Consider the following 18,915-nt stretch of genomic DNA (forward strand, 5'->3'; position numbering starts at 1 on the left):
AATTTTATTTCTGTAGTGCTGGTCACCTTTCCACCACCAAGACCACATCCAGCCAGCCTAACACGCCACATGTGCAGTCATGTCAGTCTTGCTGCCATCAGTATCTTCACCTCTGCTCTTGAATGATGAAAGGCAATGCCGCCAGCTCCAGTCCTCCAGTGTCTGCACTGGTTCCCAGTAGCCTTCTGGGAGCAATTCAGGGTGCTGATTTTGAGCTATAAAGCCCTAAATGGCCTGAGATCTACATACCTAAATGCCCCATCATGATGCCTAAGGTTAGCTGAGAGCATCCTCCTGCAAATACCATTTTTGCTTGGCAAAAATGCACGGGAAGTCGTATTCAGCCATTGCTCCTCAGCTCTGAAACTCCCTTCCTCTTCAGGCCACCAGAGCTTGTGCTTGAACATCTTTTGGAAGCACTACGAGACTTTTCTTTTTGGGCAGGTGGTTAGCAACCAAAGCTAGGCTGAGACGTTGTTTAATGGGTCCCTGCTTTTGTTGTTTTATTTATGCTAGTTGCCCTTCTAAGTTTCTGTTTCTCTTGCTGTAAGCTGCCTTGAGCCTTTTTGGGGAAGGCCAGCATACAATTGCATCAGTTAATAAATCAGTGGATGCAAGGATCACCCGCTGGTCACACAAATAGTTTAAATTCATCTGGAAAGCTTTTGACAATGATCTAAAGATTGTTGCACCTGTATTGGGTACTCTTGGGGTGTGCCTACATCTGCATTTTTCCCATATTGCCCACCTAACAATGATGTATGGTAGCTGCTAGCAATCTAACCTTTGTGTTATTAAGACTGGCAGAACTGATTCAGTTAAATCTGGGTATCCCACTGTGGGACACTAATTTGGTTTAAAACTGGATATGCTAATTTAGCCCAAGGAAGCTTGGGCTTACTTGGGTAAACTTGATGCAGACACGCTCTTCACTTTGCTCTGGGCAGAACCAACAGCAGGGAAAGCTAAAATGTCAGTGGGCTGAGGACACTCAAACCTTGTCATGAAGGGTCAATACAGGCAATGGGGTAACATACACAAGTGACTTGAGCTGAAATCCTGCTGGGCTTTGCGTGGGATGTAGGCATTTTTGGAAATGTCACCCAGGAGTTTAGAAACAGTGCACATGCTGATCTTCTTGCAAGGGCTGGACCCTGCAGCTACGTGGAGTCTTACATGGAGCAGGTTGCAGGGTTGATGCCATCACCTCCATCTCAGCACCACTGCCATGAGTTAGCATGAATGATGTCCATTTGTATATGAGGAAAGCTAGGAGAGAAGATGGAGTAACCCCAGGTCACTAAGTCAGTGGCAGAGTTAGGAACAGAGCCCAAATCTCCTGTTTATCTTCTTACTTTACATACTTGTGTGTTCCGTACTGTAGTAGCATTTGAGCGTCTCCCAAAGCTTTTTTCCTTTGCAGCACCCCTGGGTGACACAGAAGAGCATGATTACTCTTGTTTTACAAGTCATAGGGAAGTAGGGCTGGAAGGGACCTCATGAGATGGAGAATTAAAGGCTAGAAAGGATAAGGGACTTGTCTGAGGCCACCCAGGAAGCCTGTGGCAGAGGACAACATTTTTTGCTTAAACCGCTAGCTAGCCATCTGATGATGGGTTCAAATATACATCCAGGAAAAATGCTTGCACTTGGGTTATGCCATTTTCTTCCGAAAACCTGTTTCTGGTTTTATAAGGATTAAACAGGAAGAAGGATTCATTGTGACTGTATCTGAGTTGGGAAGTGACATACACCAGCTCTCTAACTTAGTCCATTTGGGAGGAAACAGCTGGACTTTCTACTTTGAGTTTCTTTTTAATTTTTTTTTCTTATATCTGCCTCATATGTCACTTCCTTTTAGTCCATATCTGTGAGCACAATAGGAAACCGTTTCCAGCAGCAGTAAGAGAAGAGCAGGATTACTGGAAGGCACTTCACAGTGCTGTGTGATGTGTTGCTATTGTGTATAGTCAAGTGCTCTTTTGTAACTAAACTGACACCTTTTTTGCTTGGGGATCCCAGTGTAAATATTGCATGAAGCATAGAGTGCTACAGTAACCCAGAGATTGGCTGCTATCTGTTGCTTGATCACTTGGGGCCAGATCCAAAACCCAGTGAAGTCCTTGGAAAAATTCTCAGTGACTTCACTGGCCTGTGGATCAGGCTGCTACAGAGCAGCTGTCTCAGGGGTTTGCAAGTAGCCTGTAACTTAACAAAGTGTATTTCCCTTCCCCCCTGCTATAAAACCCAGGTAAACCAAACCCCTCACCTAGTTAGCAAGTGTCTCAGATGGCTTCGTCTGTATGTATCCCAGCCCCTTGAACATCAGCAAATACAAAAAAAAATAAAAAAAAAATCTAGTTTTAATCCCTGCCCCCACCTACAGTCCAGTTCACCCTTTCCTTCTTTTCTGTTTGCCTGGTTGTCCTTTCAAGCTCTTTCAGCTTGAAAAATAAAATGATCTGGTGATTTTTCTCAATGTGCATCTGTAATACCTTGGTGCTTTTATTGTGGCCCATGACCCTATTGTGCTGGGAGCTGTACAGACACAGAAAGATTGTTTGCAGTACCCACTGCAAGTCTAAGAGGCAATAGATGGACACCAACAAACGGGGGACCGCAGGGCAGCAATGAGGCACTATAGGTCAGTGTGAGGGCAGGGGTCTTGGCACATCAGCAGACTTACAATTTGCAAGGTTTTTGGAAGCATTATGCCAAAGGAGAGATGTAAGGAAGGTTTGGAGGAGGATAATTGGTAGATTTGGGGATGCTTACAGGCAGGTAACATGAGGAGCAAAGCTGGAGAAAGTGTTTGAAAGTAACGAGAGTGTAAAAATGTCTGGCAACATTGGCTTATGGGAACTGACATTTTGCTAGTGAATGAGGGAGGAGGAGGAGGGGAAAGGTTCAGCGTGATGTAGGAGGGACCTAGTAAAAAGCTGCAAAGAGAGTGGAGACATGCATGATCAGAGGGACCAGTCCAGCCTTTGGTAGCTCTTGAACAGTACCGAATAAGTAGCATGTGATGGGTGAAGTTGCACTCTGCCCTCCCTTGTCAACCTCAGCTTTAACTTTTTAACTTCCTGGGCCCACAACCAACATTAAAGGGTCTTGTGGGCAACCTATTGAGGCCTCTCGTACATAGAGGCCAGGAGAAAAAAGGCTGTGGCAATTATCAAGCAGTGAAATGTTGAGAGCCTGCACAGTACAATATTTGGATTGCAAAGGCTATAAAGGGATGGTCTATATCTAAACAGACTACTTGCATTGAGTAATTCCGTGTCAACTTTTCTATTAATATTAGCTCACATAAAGCTTTTTTGCTTAAGCAAAAAGCAGATACGGGAATACCTGACAGCTATTGTTTAACACACCCGCAGGGTGCATTTGGTTCCAGGCTGTACAGCTGCTCTTTAATATTTATGAGCAACTATTAAACTTGTTTCTTGTGTGCTGAAGAAATGACTTTTTTAGGCTGGATTTGAATGAAACATGGCATAGAGAAGTGCACTCATTCCATACAGAGGGGCAGGGACTCAAAACAGCTGTTCTTGAAAATTGTAAATTGTGAGAGAGTGAAGATGCCTGTGCACCCTTTGTAATACAAATTGAAGATGCTTAAATGCAGTGTGAGAAGTGCAGCTAGATAAGGTAGGGTTTAAGATGACTACCGTGAAGGTCATCCAACCAGAGGGATTCTCCTCTGGTTTCTGCCTACTGCTGCCGCTCCATGAACATCGGCACTGCTGTGGCTGAACCTCGCTGGTGGGCGAAGAGGAGCCGGGTCCATAGTGAGGTGTCCGGAGCTTGGCTTCCTCTGTTTGCAGAGCAGACTGCCCTGCACCAGAGCTCTGGCTTGTAACCACCTGAACTTTGGGGGCAGGTTTTAAAATCTACACCTCGTTCTGGATCTGAATTTCATGTCTCTTCTCTGTAAAAATGTCTTGCGCTGAAACGTTTTTCTAACTCTATCCCAGTTCTGTAGTTGTTCCAATAAAAGGTATCACCCAAAGAAATCCTTGTCTCTCTCGTGAACCCTCATGACTACAACAGCACTTTAACGCTACTTTAAAAGCAAGGCTGAGTCCCAACCAGTGTAAGTCACCATAGCTCCCCTGGATCTGTCCCCAGGACTGTAACAGTGTTTCTTAATGTGGCTATAAAGCAATTTGGCCTCATTCACGTGTATGAGATGAGCCAGTACTTCTCATGTGGCTTCTCTCCTCTGCTACCTTTCCTTCTCTGGAGGGACTGAAACATTTTACAGCATTTAAGTGTCTATAAATGTGTGTGTGGTCCTATGTGTGCTGTTCTCAAAACCAAACTAGCAGTAGCTATGCTTCAGCATGTGGCTGGCACTACTTTTCTGAACAGTGTGGACAGGGTTTTATTGTCCCTTGAAACCATGCTAGCTAAACTATTCGGTGCTCTAAGCTCCCTGCCCTCCCAGGGAGAACATGTAGCATGATTTTATAGCCTAGAGATGAACCCAATTTAAAAAAAAATCCGTATTGCCCTTTGCTGGGGAGAAATCCCATATTGCTGCTCTCTACAGGTATGTTTAAACAGAGTTTCCATGCTGAGTCAGAGTTGTGGTGCCACCTGAATTGTGGACAATTACTGAGTTGTCCTTGGAATAATACAGGCATAGTTCTCCAACCATCCTGAAGGCTTGGGCATGACCAGAAATGCAGTCATGTACATTTTCATTTATATAAGAGATGCCATCCTGGTCTATCTGGTCTGTGTAGCCCAGTGTCCTGCGTCTCTCAGAGCTGGAGGGTGGATGCTAAGGAAAAGAGTATTTATGCAGGGCCTATCCAGAGTCATCCATCCTCTGTCCCTTTCCCCCTACATCTTCCAGCATTCAGAGGCCTCGAAAGTCCTAATGTGGAGGTTGACCCCTTTAGCATCATGTTTACCACCCACTGAAGGACTTACCTTGCATGAATACATCGGGGATGTAGGGGGGCAGTCAGGAAGGCCAAGGCAGAGATGGAACTTGGACTAGCTTCCTGGATTAAGGACAATAAGAAGTCCTTCTTTAAATACATAGGGGGTAAAAAGAAGGTAAAGTGGGGCCCCTGCAGGACACATTAGGAAATTTGGTCGTCACACCAGACGACAAAGCCAACATATTTAATGATTTCTTTGCCACCGTCTTCCTAAGCAGGGACCGGAACAGTCACCCCCCCGCGGAGCCTCCCTCAGGCCCCAGGGGAGGCATACCCAGGCCAAGGGTTAGTGAGGATCTAGTTAGGGAGCTTCTAGAGGGACTGGATGTATTTAAGTCAGCTGGTCCAGATGATCTCCACGCTAGAGGAAGGAATTGGCTGAGGTCATTGTGGGACTCCTGGCACGGCTTTACGAGCACTCATGGTGCCAGAGGACTGGAAGAGGGCCAGTGTGGTTCCCATCTTCAAAACGGGTAAGAAGGAGGACCCGGGGAACTATAGGCCAGTTAGTCTTACCTCGATCCTAGGCAAGCTGTTTGAGAAAATTATTCTGGCACACATCCATGAGGGGTGAGCAGGGGATTTCATGCTTAGGGGCAACCAACATGGGTTCATCAGTGGTAGGTCCTGTCAGACCAACCTGATGGCCTTCTACAACCAGGTCACCAAATCCTTAGACGCAGGGGTAGCAGTGGACATAGTCTTCCTGGACTTTTGGAAGGCTTTCGACACTGTCTCTCACCCTGTTCTCATTAAGAAACTGAGGGGCTGTGGTATAGACACCCACACAGTCAGATGTCACCAACTGGCTGGAGGGCCGCACCCAGAGAGTGGTGGTGGATGGGTCATTTTCAACCTGGAGGGATGTGGGCAGTGGGGTCCCCCGGGGCTTAGTCCTCGGGCCCGCACTGTTCAACATCTTCATCAGCGATTTGAATGAGGGGGTAAAAAGCCCCCTGTTCAGATTTGCTGATGACACTAAGATGTGGGGGGATGTGGGCACGCTAGAGGGGAGGAATAGGCTGCAATCAGACTTGGGTTACAAGGGTGGACAGATGAGAACAGGATGGGATTCAACACCGAGCAGTGCAAGGTGCTGCACCTGGGGAGGAAGAACCAGCACCATACCTACAGGCTGGGGAGCTCCCTTCTCGTCAGGGTAGAGGCAGGAAAGGATCTTGGAGTCATCATTGACTCCAGGATGAACATGGGCCGGCAGTGTGGGGATGCAGTCAGGAAGGCCAACCGCACCTTGTCATGCATCCACAGGTGCATCTCAAGCAGGTCCAAGGAGGTGATCCTCCCCCTCTATGCAGCACTGGTCAGGCCGCAGCTGGAGGACTGCGTCCAGTTCTGGGCGCCGTACTTCAGGAGGGATGTGGACAACATGGAGAGGGTCCAGAGGAGGCCACTCGCATGGTCAGGGGACAGCAGGGCAGGCCCTACGAGGAGAGGCGACGGGACCTGAACCTGTTCAGCCTCCACAAGAGAAGGCTGAGGGGGATCTCGTGGCCTGTTACAAACTAGTCAGGGGGGACCAGCAGGCACTGGGGAAGTCCCTGTTCCCCTGAGCACCGCCAGGAGTGACCAGGAATAATGGTCACAAGCTGGCAGAGGGGAGATTTAGGCTAGATATCAGGAGGCAGCTAGGATCTGGAACCAACTTCCAAGCTAAGTGGTGCTGGCTCCTACCCTGGGGGTCTTTAAGAGGAGGTTAGATGAGCACCTTGCTGGGGTCGTTTGACCCCAGTAATCTTTCCTGCCATGGCAGGGGGTCAGACTAGATGATCTACTGAGGTCCCTTCTGACCCTAGAAACTATGAAACTATGAATTTGTCCAGTTCCCGTTTGAACCCAATTACATGATCACTCTTCACAGCACCTTGTGGCAGTGAGTTCCACGAGTTAATTACTTGCTCTCTGATTAATGATGAACCTGCTGGAAAGGCCTGATCTAGGGTCTGGCCTGCTCTAAGAGGGGCATCGTGTAGTGATTAGAACCAGTCAGTCTTCCCCAGGTGCTGGCAATAGTGACTTTGGAAAAGTCATTCAGCTCCTGTGCTTAGGTAAAATTTACTTACCTTTTTATACAGGGCAGGAGACTGACCCCATCTCAGTAGTAGAGGGTTCCAAACCCTGGACTTGGGTCATGTTCTTCTGTCAGCATCCCCTTCCCAACAGCACTGGGCTTTGCAGATCACAGAAGTGCAGTTAAGCAGTGCTGGCCCTGCAGTGTGTTGCCTCTCTTATCCGAGTTCAGTATTCCCTGTACTGAGAAGGATGCTCTCCCTTCAGTGTAAACATTTATTTAGTGTGCTACACAGCACTACTGTAAGCCAGGAACAGATTTCCTTCACTGCCCGCATCCTTCCTTGCAGCACTGCTGGGGGAGCATTTGGAGTGAAGCAAAACAGAAGGACTCTTTAAGGTCCTAATTGTTCTTGAGATCTCCTACCTCCCTTTGGTAGGGCTGTCCCAAAGCAGCTTTTTTCCTGCTGACACAAATTGGCCATGACACAACTTGGCACCCTTGGTCCTGGGTGAGATGAGCAAAAGGGGCTCATTTAATTACCTTTGGAGTAGAGACAGCTAGAGATGTATTCAAGTGCTCTGGCCCTGGGTTGAGATGGAGAAGGTTGCATAGCTCCTGTTGGTTAAGTAGAAGCCCGCAGTCTGCCAGGGCTATCAGTCAGTGCACAAACAACATGTTAAGGATTTTCCTGCAGGGAAGCCAGAGAAAGAGCTGGGAGCAGATTAACTGCAGCATCTTCTGTCTTCTTCCCCACCCTCCCCCTGACTATCTTCTGGGCAGGTCACAGGAAGAAGCTGTCCGTTTTCCTGAAAGGATTAAAACAAGCTCTTAGCAAACTCCTGGGAGCAGGAAAGAGGAAGCTCAGAAGCTCTGGACGGAAACTCTTTTGTGATTGTGCGTGTGAGCGTGGACATGTAACTACTGGCAGAGAAGACTGGGAAATGTCTAATCTGGATCCTTGAACCAACCTCCTTTCCCATATCTTACGCTATTTATGAATAATAAAGAACTGTTGGCTGAGGTAGGGCTGGCAAAAAATGACTGACAAATGTGGAAACAAGGATTTTGCTTTCCTGGATGCTGTAATAATGAATGGGGCACCTGGCATTTTCAATGTACTGGGGCACAAACTCTCCCCTGGGAATGGAGCGGGGGGAATTGAGTGTTATTTGATGCATGAGAAAATGGAGGTTGCAAGGGTTTTTAAGCTATTTTGTATTTAGAAAGCAGCGTGAGGAACTCGGCCTCCAGAATTCCTTTAGTTTTAGATGGAAACTGGTTGGGGACTCCTTCAGCAACCCACAGAGAAGAGACATTGCATTTACCATCTTTCTTTACCTGTGCTTATGCCACAGTGTAAATGTAAGATCCTGTGATGAAGGGTTTGATAGGTAATTTCCTGCTCTGTTTTGGGGTGGGCAGAGGTGGCTTCACATGGTTGTCCTTGATGTGTGAACTAAATAGAGAATGAATTTTGTGCTGGGTAGGAACCACTGGAAACTACCATACTTCATACAGAACAAACAAGTTCTCATATGCCATCCTGCATATTTGCCGCTGCCTGGCTGTAGAGACCAGGGAGACGATGCACCTGGCAAGTGAAAACTGGAGAGTCTCAAATAAGATGGCAAAGTCTGGTCTCCATTGGTGAGGAGCTAGATTAGGACAGGTAATGCAAAGAGGGGTCGTCACATATGCCATCTTCCGGGTCGCTGCCCTGCCGTCTCTCTTAACGGTGTTACGTACAGGAACTTTAGCAGAAATAGGCCAAACTCCTCTTGCTGAAAAGCATGCTGTGCAAGCAGAGGGTTAAAGACAAGGTCCTGCTGGTTAATTGCTTAGTTTAAACACTGACCTGGTGACCCAGCAGTCAGCACAGGGGTGAGGAAGATGACGTGGGAACATTTTCTTGCTGATGCCCTTGTGAGTCTCCCAGTGACATCAAGCTCCTGGATTGGGTCCAGCACAGGCTGGCCCTGCCCCAGTGACAATAGCAATTAATCTGTTGGCCTGTCAGAAATCTGTGTTAGTGGCTTTTTCACAGCCCCATTTCCAACCCTCTAGATTTCCCTGCTAGTAAACAGAGCAGTGTGTCATACTTCTACCAGGAGCCAGGGTTTGAAGCCAATTCAGCAGTGCTGTCGTCACCGAATACCCATTCAGTCCAGGGCCACTAACTCTGTTCCCAGGGTTTTTCTTCTCAATATGGCCAGTGTCCTGCACACACTGCTGGTCCAGAGCCCAGGGATGCCTCAAGGGAAGACTTTGACTTGGTTCGTGCAACTGTGGCCAACATTTTCAAAGCAAATGGCTTTGAGTGAGGTGCCTGAATCCACGTTTAGGTACCCAGGCGAAAGTGCTCTGATGTTCATGAGCTGCATCCACTGTTGGCAGTCCTCAGAGCCAAATGTCTCTCCTTGTGGGAGGGTGGGACTTGGAGCCAACATAGCAGCTTGGGTCCTTGTCTAATGAAAAACTCCAGGTGATTTATATTTTGTAAAAACCTGGGTTGGTTTCTTCACTTGAAACCAAGTCTCTGCAGGGGATGTGTTGATCTGCAGAATTGTCTCTTGAAAGAAGGAATAGAAATCCAGTGGCTTGAGACATTGCATAAGTGGCTCCATGCTAGGCACAGTGCTGGGAAATTAATCATAAGGACCAATCTTTCAGTGTCCCCAGGGGATGGATAAACTCATTTAACAAGTATATTTTCCTACACTAACTTCTATTTCTATTAAACTACAGAGAAACATGTATTTCTGTTAAAAAGACCAGCAGTTGGAAAGTTAATGTGTGCCATTTAAATATTTATCACTACCTTTCTGAGTCTCTTCCTTCCTTTTTCCTATCCTTGTGACAGAGTATTTAGCAGAATTCACAGATTTGTTGAACTCTGGCAGGGTCATGCTGTAAGCACCTCTGCTATATCACTGAACTGTCAGCCATGCGCCCTGGCACCTGCCCCATCTCAGCCCCAGTTTTTCAGCATTCATCTGTACTGAGTGTTAAATTTTAGCTCCTTGGGTTTGTCTATAGCCGTTGTTTTCAGCCTACCTGTAAACTTAAGGCATTTTTAACTGTGACAGTTTTAATTGCAACCTTAATGGGTAGGAATAAATTGTATTTATTTTTGAATGAAAATGTAGATTATGTCATCTCCTGGAATACTATGGACTGTTCCGTTTTGCTGTAAATCCAAAAAAGTGGATTTTCAATTAAGCAGGTCCCCTGGAGGCAGGGATGCCTGCGTGGAGTCAGGAAGAGAGTAGAGATCTAGCATGCCTCTTACCGAGGCTCAGAGGATCATGGAGAAGCAGCAGAGTCAGTCTCTCAGCAGTAGTGTGGGGATCATGGCATGACTGGGCTGTATGGAACAAGGTGTCCCTCCAGCATATCCCTCAGCTGTATCTCACCAGCCTGGCGCTCTGAACTCACCACCTAGTGCTAATATTAGAGCTGTTGAGTCATGAGCAGCTGAGATTGGGGGGGGGGGGGGAAAGCTCTACGTGCCAGTAAGGAAATGAACTTCACATCACCACTACCAGCTCTCTCCTTTGCTATGCTGTACCTCTTTGGCCTTTACATGTGTGCTAATAACCCAGTGTCACACATTTGGGCTTTGGTAGCAGGAGAACTTTTGCTATCCAGTCTCAGCTCAAGTGACAACTTATTTTTGTACAGGTGTAGCGTCTGGGATTATTAATACTATGCACTCAGGCTTTGAAGTTATCTGGTACCTTTCATGCAGGGACCCCAAGCACTTCAAGCCTCAGCTTCATTTTGCATGGTGGGCAAACAAGATAGAGGGCGGAGGGCGTGACTGGCAAAATATCTCCTGGTAGGAGTGCTTTCTACAGCCTGCCCAAAACCAAAGGATTTTTAGGGTCTGGTGGAAGAAGCCTGCTAAACCTGAATCTCCCCTAAGGAAACTTTGACCCAGGGCTGGAGGTCCGCATGAGAGGGATGGGGCAGTCTTTGCAGTCACTGCTTATCACCCAGGGTATGGTAGGGCTGGCAGGGACCTGCTGGGTCATTGAGCGTAGATCCTGCTGTTATAGGCAGATTCATTGTATAATCCACTCCAAGAGTTTTTCAGGCTTCATTTTAAAAGTTTTCTCCATGACTCCTCAGAAGGTGGTGCAGGATTTTATTCCACCAATAGTTAGAAACCTTCTTCTGATTTCCAGCCTCCATTTGTTCATGGCTAGTTTGGATCCATGTCCTCTTGGACTGGTATTGTCCTGGGGTGAAATAGGTCTTTCTCTCTTTATTGGGTTTGCCTCTGGGCCCGTGCCCAATACAAGTTCCCTCTCCGTCTTTGTTTTTCTGGGCTAAACAAGTCAAGCTCTTATAATGTTTTTTCTCGCACTAGGCTTGCTGGTCCTCCTACTACCACTGTATTGTCTCACTGCTTTTTGATGTGTTCCTACTTGTTGTCTTAACTTTATAATTTGAAATTATGTCTTAGTTAGGGGATTTAATAGGGCTTTGGTCCTTAGGAAGCACTTGCTGTCTCAAGATGTGGGAAGACAGTTATTGGGAAGTGAATAATGCTCCCTTTGTAATGTAGCATTTCATATGTCACTAGGGAGTCGGAGAAGCTAGGCATAAAGCCTTGCATGACACTCCAGTCTCTGAAGACGCGTGCAGAAAGGGAGAGGAGAAAATGCATCTGATTATGTTCCCACGTTACTTTTAATGAGTCCAATTTTGTTCAGTTACTTCAGCAGATGGTGTCCATTTAACGTTCTAAAAATACAGAGCGTCCAGGCTTCAGTGCGGGGGGAGGATTGATTGGGAACAGGCACAGTACCTTGCAAGGAAGCCATCGTCCCAGTACAGACACTCTGCAGAGTTTAGTGTGCACTTAAATGAAACACTTTCATTCCTCAAATCTGCACTACCGACAGAGTGAATCCCAACGAGGAGAAAGGCGGTAGTAGGGATGGGAAGGCGGCCTGCGGTTTGTGTTTGAGATGCAGTAACAATAAATATTTCCAGATTGCCTCTTTGAAAAAGGTTGGGGTTTTTTTTTTTGTTTTTTTTTGAAGGGGAAGGGAGCCAAACATAACACAAATGTCCCAGTGGCTCGAGGAGAGGGAATGATCTGGAGCTGTAAAGCCTGTGCGTAAAGAGGGGGTGAATCACCACATCACTTGCCCAGCAGGGATAACTAAAGTGATGTAAATGGCCTACTTGTCACCAAGACCTGGGACCCGATGCTTTGGGCTCTTCAGAAATGCTTCCTTCATGCTTCCTTATTGGCTCTTTTGAATTATTTTTGGTGGCTGCCTCTTGATGGTGCCATGGAAAACCTGGGGACTGCACTCCCCGAGGAGGACTGTGACGTTATGTCCATGCTGGATCTGACCCAAAACCTGTTGAAATCCATATCCCTTGGGGGTCCTTGGCTCGAGGTCATTTGTGTCTCCTTTAATGAGGCCAGGCCATTGATTGCTGGGCAGGAATCGTGTCCAGCCTATATTCCAACAGCTGGTTTCATCAGGGATGCTCCAGCCAACCAACATCTGGTATCTCTTTTAGTTCTCGCTGCCTGGGTCATGCATTTTCCATGGATAGCAAGGACTCCTAGGCAGAGAGAGGCTTTCTTGTATGTGTGCTGATTTCCTGCACGTTTTATTTATGTAATATGTGCAAGGGAGCTGGATAGTACAGCCACTAGATAGTTATTGGAGTAAGCTGAGGTAACAGTTTGCTCTTCAGGTATGCTTTCCTAAGCCTTAGGACAGGACGTTGAGTCTTGACGCTAGACTGGACAGAGGCCTGGATTTCTGACCCTCAGCTGTGTTAGAATAACAGCAACACTCAGTACTTACCATGTGGCTTTTTATTTGAGGGGTTTGATCTCTACTCTGCATCCTAATGGTGTGTCAGAGGCATGCAGAAATGCCTGCACTGTGTGGAAAACCCTGGGAAGATGAACTGTGGGAACTGCTGTTTTCATCATGTGGTTCTACCATTTGTATGGGGAATGCAAAGTGTTAAAGCTAGTGACGGGAGAAATGGGAAAACTTTATAGGTGTTTATGACTCTTCACCTGCAGAAGAGCGCACAGCTCTTTTTTCTTTAGTGAGGAATTCAGGTAACATGAAGCAGGCCTGGATAGCGTAGGTGCGTATGTCTAGTTTGCTGTTCCATTTGAAAGAAGGGCATGCTGAAAGGCTAAAAAATGAGAGACAGGGTAACAATATGGGTTGCATCTTTATACCGCTATAAAGAATGCAATTATACTTTGCACTTCTAGATAATCTGTCATATCATCCTGCCAAAAAGCCTTGTGAACAGGAGTAACCTCTTACCCCTACTTTACAGAGAAGAGAACTGAGGCAGAGAGAAAAAGAGGCCTTTGTTCAAGGTCACACAGGCAAGTCAGTGGCAAAGATAGGAAATAGGGTCCAAGGCTTTCAAGAACAATGCTACTGAGATTTGAGTACCTGGTTCGAGACCCCTTGAAGTGGCTGGATTTTTCAGAAAGTAACAAATACCTTCCTGATGAAAATCAGGCCCCTCATAAGATACTTCAAGCCTGGCACCCAAAAATCAGTCCTGAAAAACCTATGAGATCTGCCTTCTCAGTCCCACGCTTTCCTAAACATATTGCAGCAGGTGATGCCTTAGCTTTCTCTTCCCTTATTGGCTCATGCAGCAAAGATGGCCCATTTCAGCTGCTAGCCTGAGAAACGGCGTGTAGGTTCCAGCTGACTAATCTGGGGAAGACTTTCCTCTGGGGCTGCATGGCAGGGCCTTTCCATATAGACAGAGCCAAGACCCATCAGATGCAGTTACAAGCACCTCAGCTCAACAGCTGATGTCTGGCTCCCAGATCAAACTGTCCACCCCTGGGGTTGCTATATTTGCAAAAATATGGAAACAAAGCCTAAAGTTGTGGGATGGGACAATATTCATGATTAACGTGCTCAGAACGCTGGGTTCCGTTTCCTTCCTGAGGCCACGTTACCTCACTGGCAGATGGGGAATAGCGGGAGGGGGCTCAGCCAGCAGCTGTTGCTTATTTTACAAGAGTGAAGGCCCCAGTTAAGCAGTGTAATGCTGGCTATAAAGCTTATTAGGTCTGTTGTTATCATAATCGCAAAAAGAACTATATGAACACCCTGGGGGCATTAAAACTAAGACCATTAGTCCCCCAAAAAGAAAAATCCCTTTGCATTTCTTGCAGATGACTTTTGCTTTTTTGTGCAGCTTAAAAGTTCAGGAAACAGACAGGCAAACTCTCCTTTACATCCAGTGTGCAAAGTTCCCACTTGTTTCCACAGGTGCTCTGGACAGAGAGAGACTGAGGTTCCTAGTGTCTGGGCACCAAGTAGAACGAATAGTTCCTTCTCCACACAAGATATTCTACAACCGTCTCCTTGCTTCCGAGACCATCACTGCAGATATTTCTTTTATGGGGCATGGAACTTAGTCTCTTCATTAGTCTGCTTTATTCTCTTCCTTATTTTAAGAGGTAAAACATCTTGGGTGCATCTACACATTCATTAATTCTCTGTAGTTAGTATGCATGAAGTTTAGTACCTGGATAACCAAATACTAAATCAATGAACAGTAACTTGCACTACTGTGCAGTAACACCAGCGTGTGGGTTTTTAGCTTAATACTATTGAGCAGTTGTGTATTAGCATACATTTTTGCCTGGCACGCTGTTGCGCAGTTCGCATCTTGTGTAGATGTGCCCCTTGAAAGGCAGTGGGAGTAGTTTTACTTTGGTGTGGGTTTTTTCATCATCCCAAAGTGACTGAACTGGGGAGTCAAGGTGGTCTACTCCCAGAAGCTGCTGCCTTACTACGTGACTCTGTCAAGTCACTTAGCATCACCATGCTTTATTTTATTTGGTATAAAAAGGGAACTTGCCCTCCAATTGCTGTGCAGTTCAGAGCAGGAGAATGTGCTTTCTGCAAAACAGTATAACTTCAGCTGCCTCCTTTTGTTAAATTGCATCTCTTAATTTGATTTAATGTGTTTGTATTTCAAGCAGCTGGGGTTTTATGAGCCTACATTTGTTGCTATCTTTTTGTACAGCATGTAAGAGCTTTGCTGTAGGGGGGTAGCAAGGAAAAATGTAACATAAATACTATTATCATTAGTTTGGCTGAGAAACTGGCCAAATTCCAATAGCCTTTTATTCCTTTTTTCCCATTGTATAATTTGAAGAGAGGTTAAAGTCCGAAAGAGGGCCCTAAAAGTCACTCTTTGCTATCTGTGGATCTTATCGATTCGTCTCTAAAAACATAGCTTTCTAATAAACGAGGGACTTTTAATATGTTCCAGAATGGAACCTCATGTTTAGATTGCTAGAGCCAGCGTGGAGTGATGCTGATAAAAGTGACACCGCTATCTTGGCAAACGTTTCCTCTGGAAGGCAGTCCAGGGCCAGAGGGTGCCCCGACTGAACCGCTGGAAGAGTAAGTAAAACAAACTTGTTTTCCCAGAGCTTTGCACAGCGCACAAGTTGGGTTTCTACTGTGCTTTCAGATGACATCACTGCTGTGGGGGGCAGCTTCTAAGTGCCCGCAAGTCCCCGCGGTGGCTCAGTTGCCAAGAGGCAGCACCGAGGGAGGGAGAAAGCCATTCCTGGTGTCATGCTGCGGAGAGAGGCTGTGCTAATACCGAAGCAGGAAGCTTAGCCAGCCTGTTTGGGTAAAAGCATGCCAGCCAGGAGCCAGGGCTATAACATCGCTGCTCTGGGAGTGTTTAGATCTGGGGCTTAGGGAAGACTTGTCCCCCATGTAGGAACTGAAGGGTAGGGAGATCCTTCAGCAACACCTTGAGGAAGACGGGGGAGCAGAGCTTCATAAACCTAGGAGGAGCCATGGGAAGAAACTCTGGCTTGGTTTGAAACTTAACTTCTCATTTCTCTTGTCCTGGGGGTAAGGGACCATTTGCATTTTTCCAGCATCATGTGAGGAATGCTTTCACCTACACCTTGTCAGGTCTGCCAGCAGGTGCAGTCAGGAAGGAGCTACCCTTCCCTTTGCCATTTACTTCCAGCCCATGAGGGAAGAGGATGGTGGAGTAGCAGAGCCTGTCTTCCTCACTGTGCACAAACCAAGCAGGTGATGCAGGCAAGAGGGGTGGTATTAGACTGGACTGCAGGCTTAGCAGCACTGGAATACGTCTGTACAGCACCTTTCAGGCTAGAGAAATCTTTTTGCATTGTAGGTTATAGGGGAATTCTCCCTCTCTCCACATCAGTGCAATGCAGCCACTTCTGGGGTGGGATGCAGCCAGGATTCTCAGATTTCAGGCAGGGAGGCCTTGAGTCTGATCCATAATGGGAAAGAGGAAATGAAAGAGGGAGGGGGTGACAGAAGGTTTACAAAATAATTGTATCTAAAGGTACATTAGGAAAGAAGGAAAAAGTTGAGCTTCTCTCACTGTGTTGCACTTAAATTAATGGCATTTTGACATCTTTCTTCTAAGGTCTCACATATAATATGGCAGCTTGGTCTTTAACGGCCAGGTTGAGTCCTAAAAGCTGCATCAATGCTGCCCATCTGCCTGACAGGGCTGCTTTCCAGTATGACTTGGAATTAGAGCCAAACAAATCAGAAAGGCTCCCCATACACCCCAGTTCAGACTTACCATGCCAGACCCTGGGGCAAAGAGGAACCCCATGGCTGCACATCAAAGGCACTTGGTACTTTCTGGTGCCAGCAAGGCTAGAACCAGACCCTTGTGTACGAACAACACGTGCCACTCTGATTTACGCTGCAAGAGAACTGCACGTAACTGAGCAGTAAAAGGCTTGTGAAACACAATAGCAGTTTTGCTCTCCACTAATGGAGAACAGTGGGGCTGATGTGCCCAGCCAGTTCATGATGATATTCTACACAAACCATAATTAAGCTCATACATCTTCTAAACTTCCCTCAGCCCGCTCATTGCTAAGGTATGCGTCTCCCTGGGTTCTCTCTCTGGTGCCTTCAATCTGTTCCTCCAGACAGATTCGTTTAGCAAAGGCAATTTATCCTATTAATGGGGTAAGTTGTTGCCATAGGATCTATTGTGATATCAAACACCCAGTGGTAGTTTCAGCACATAAACTGGAGGTGAAAAAGAGATGCAGCTGCATCCAAAATTGCTCTCCTTAAAACCCAGCATCAGGACTGTGTATATAGTTTGTACTGTAGTAAGGGTCTGATACACAGCAACTAGTCACTGGTTAGTGTTTTAGGGCATTTATTATTTATGTTTATAGCTATATTTAGCTTTGAATTTGAAGATCACACTCTGCTACCCTGAGCTGTCCCTCTCTGTCTGCATTACCTCGTGGCAGTTGCACGCCCAGAGCACAGAAGATTAGTTGTAGGTGGAGTGGTTCCGGCTTGAGGAAGTTTTCTTGTCCTGTTCCTCAAGCATTGTCCTTCTAGAAATCATTCTGTCCACTGCTTGCCTCTTCCTATCTTTTGCACTAATTATGGGCAGCCCAGCCAGGAAATGGGGACCAGGGAGTTGAATGGTTGCTGTTTGCAGACATCTGTTCTGGGTCCTTGTAGTGCTTGGGTGAATACTGAATGGACTTGGAGGGTTGGTGCTAGGGAGCTGGGTTAGGGGAAAGCCCTGTAGTGGGCTGTGATGCACAAGAGAGCTTCCAAGGTGAGTTGCAGGGTTTTAGTATTGATGCAGGTCTGGGCTATGGGGGGACCCAGATGTCAGAGTAGGTGGCAGTGTAGTCATTAAGTCTATGCCAGCATAACTGAATTTTAGTGCCCACAGGTTGTTTGGACTCTTCAGAGTAAAACTTGTGCTCGTTACTTCCTGGTTTAATTGAAAATAATGTATCCTTCATGAAAGCACTCTCCTGTCACTTGATTTGTGACCTACTAGATCAGTGGTTAGCAATTCATAGTCCGTGGATCAGACTCGGTCTGCAGAGCTGGGATGGCGATGGCAGTTCGGTGGAACGAGAAGTGGGTCAGAAGCATGTTGGCGGGGGGGGGTGAATCCATGGCACAAGATGGCAAGCAGCAGCCCATGGTGGAGGGGGCCCGGCTGCAGACAGTTGCCCGCTTTAGAGTCAGCCTGCCACAGCTCAAGAGTTCTTGACTCCTGTGCTAGATTAATGCAATTTCTTTTTGACTAGAGAAGAACATTACCTGTAACATCCCAACTCCAGCTGTAAATGGGGAAGTAGTTTAAGGCAGACTTGCCTGCAGCTGTCCACCCACCTGCAGGTCAGCAGAGATTCTTGTTGACTTCACATTGGGCCTTATGCCTGTTCACATGTAGAGTCACAGCCTTTCTTAACAGGGAGATCTGTTAAAGGAGACGGCTATTAATGACCAGCAAACTTCCTACAATTCTCCTTCCAGCTTTGTCTCCTCTGGTTCCCAGGGGCCACACCTCCTCTAGAAATCAGTACAATATAAAGAGGCATCTAGTGGCTGAACAGTGCATGATAGACAAATATCTGATTACACCTGTGGATGAAACCCTCATAAACAGCATTATGTTAATAGTCTTAGAAAACATAAAACACCTCCAGATTTTCCACTGCTCCTTCTTTGTAAAAACAGTGTCTTTGACTCTGTCTACAACATAGCACAAGAGATGGTGTTGTACTATATAGACATTTCATTTTTTTTTTCAGTTTGCCTAGGAAATTTTTGTTTCAAAAATAAAATGGAAAACAAATCAGCTTAATGTCTTTAGGAAAAGAAGGAATTGTTCATTTATTTATGTATCCTTCTCATTACAGACTGATAGCACTTTAAAGAGTGCCCCATTCACACACTCATTTCCAGTATTTATCGTCTAGATATAAGCTTTGTGTTACCCTCCAACCCCTCATTAAAATCAACATTCACTTGAAAATACAACATAAAAAGCATTGTCAATGCAGCCCATCAGGATAACCAAATATTATCGATGGAGCAAAATATTTCCCTT

At 46.3% G+C, this 18,915-nt stretch overlaps 1 protein-coding gene across 6 annotated transcripts in view; it reads left to right on the top strand.

Annotated features, from left to right (window-relative positions):
• SH3PXD2A (SH3 and PX domains 2A) overlaps positions 1–18,915 on the top strand; it is a 324,297-nt gene that overhangs the window by 7,417 nt on the left and 297,965 nt on the right. The window contains exon 1 of one of the 6 annotated variants that reach the window (XM_090058579.1): positions 15,300–15,428. The exons of the other annotated variants lie outside the window; for them this stretch is intronic. The gene's annotated coding sequence lies outside the window, so the exon portion shown is untranslated. Of the gene's footprint in view, positions 1–15,299; positions 15,429–18,915 lie in introns of those variants that run through there. 6 annotated transcript variants of the gene reach the window in all.

This window comes from Crocodylus siamensis, chromosome 7, assembly GCF_052110815.1.
Source record: "Crocodylus siamensis isolate JL-2025a chromosome 7, ASM5211081v1, whole genome shotgun sequence".
Lineage (NCBI taxonomy): Eukaryota > Metazoa > Chordata > Crocodylia > Crocodylidae > Crocodylus > Crocodylus siamensis.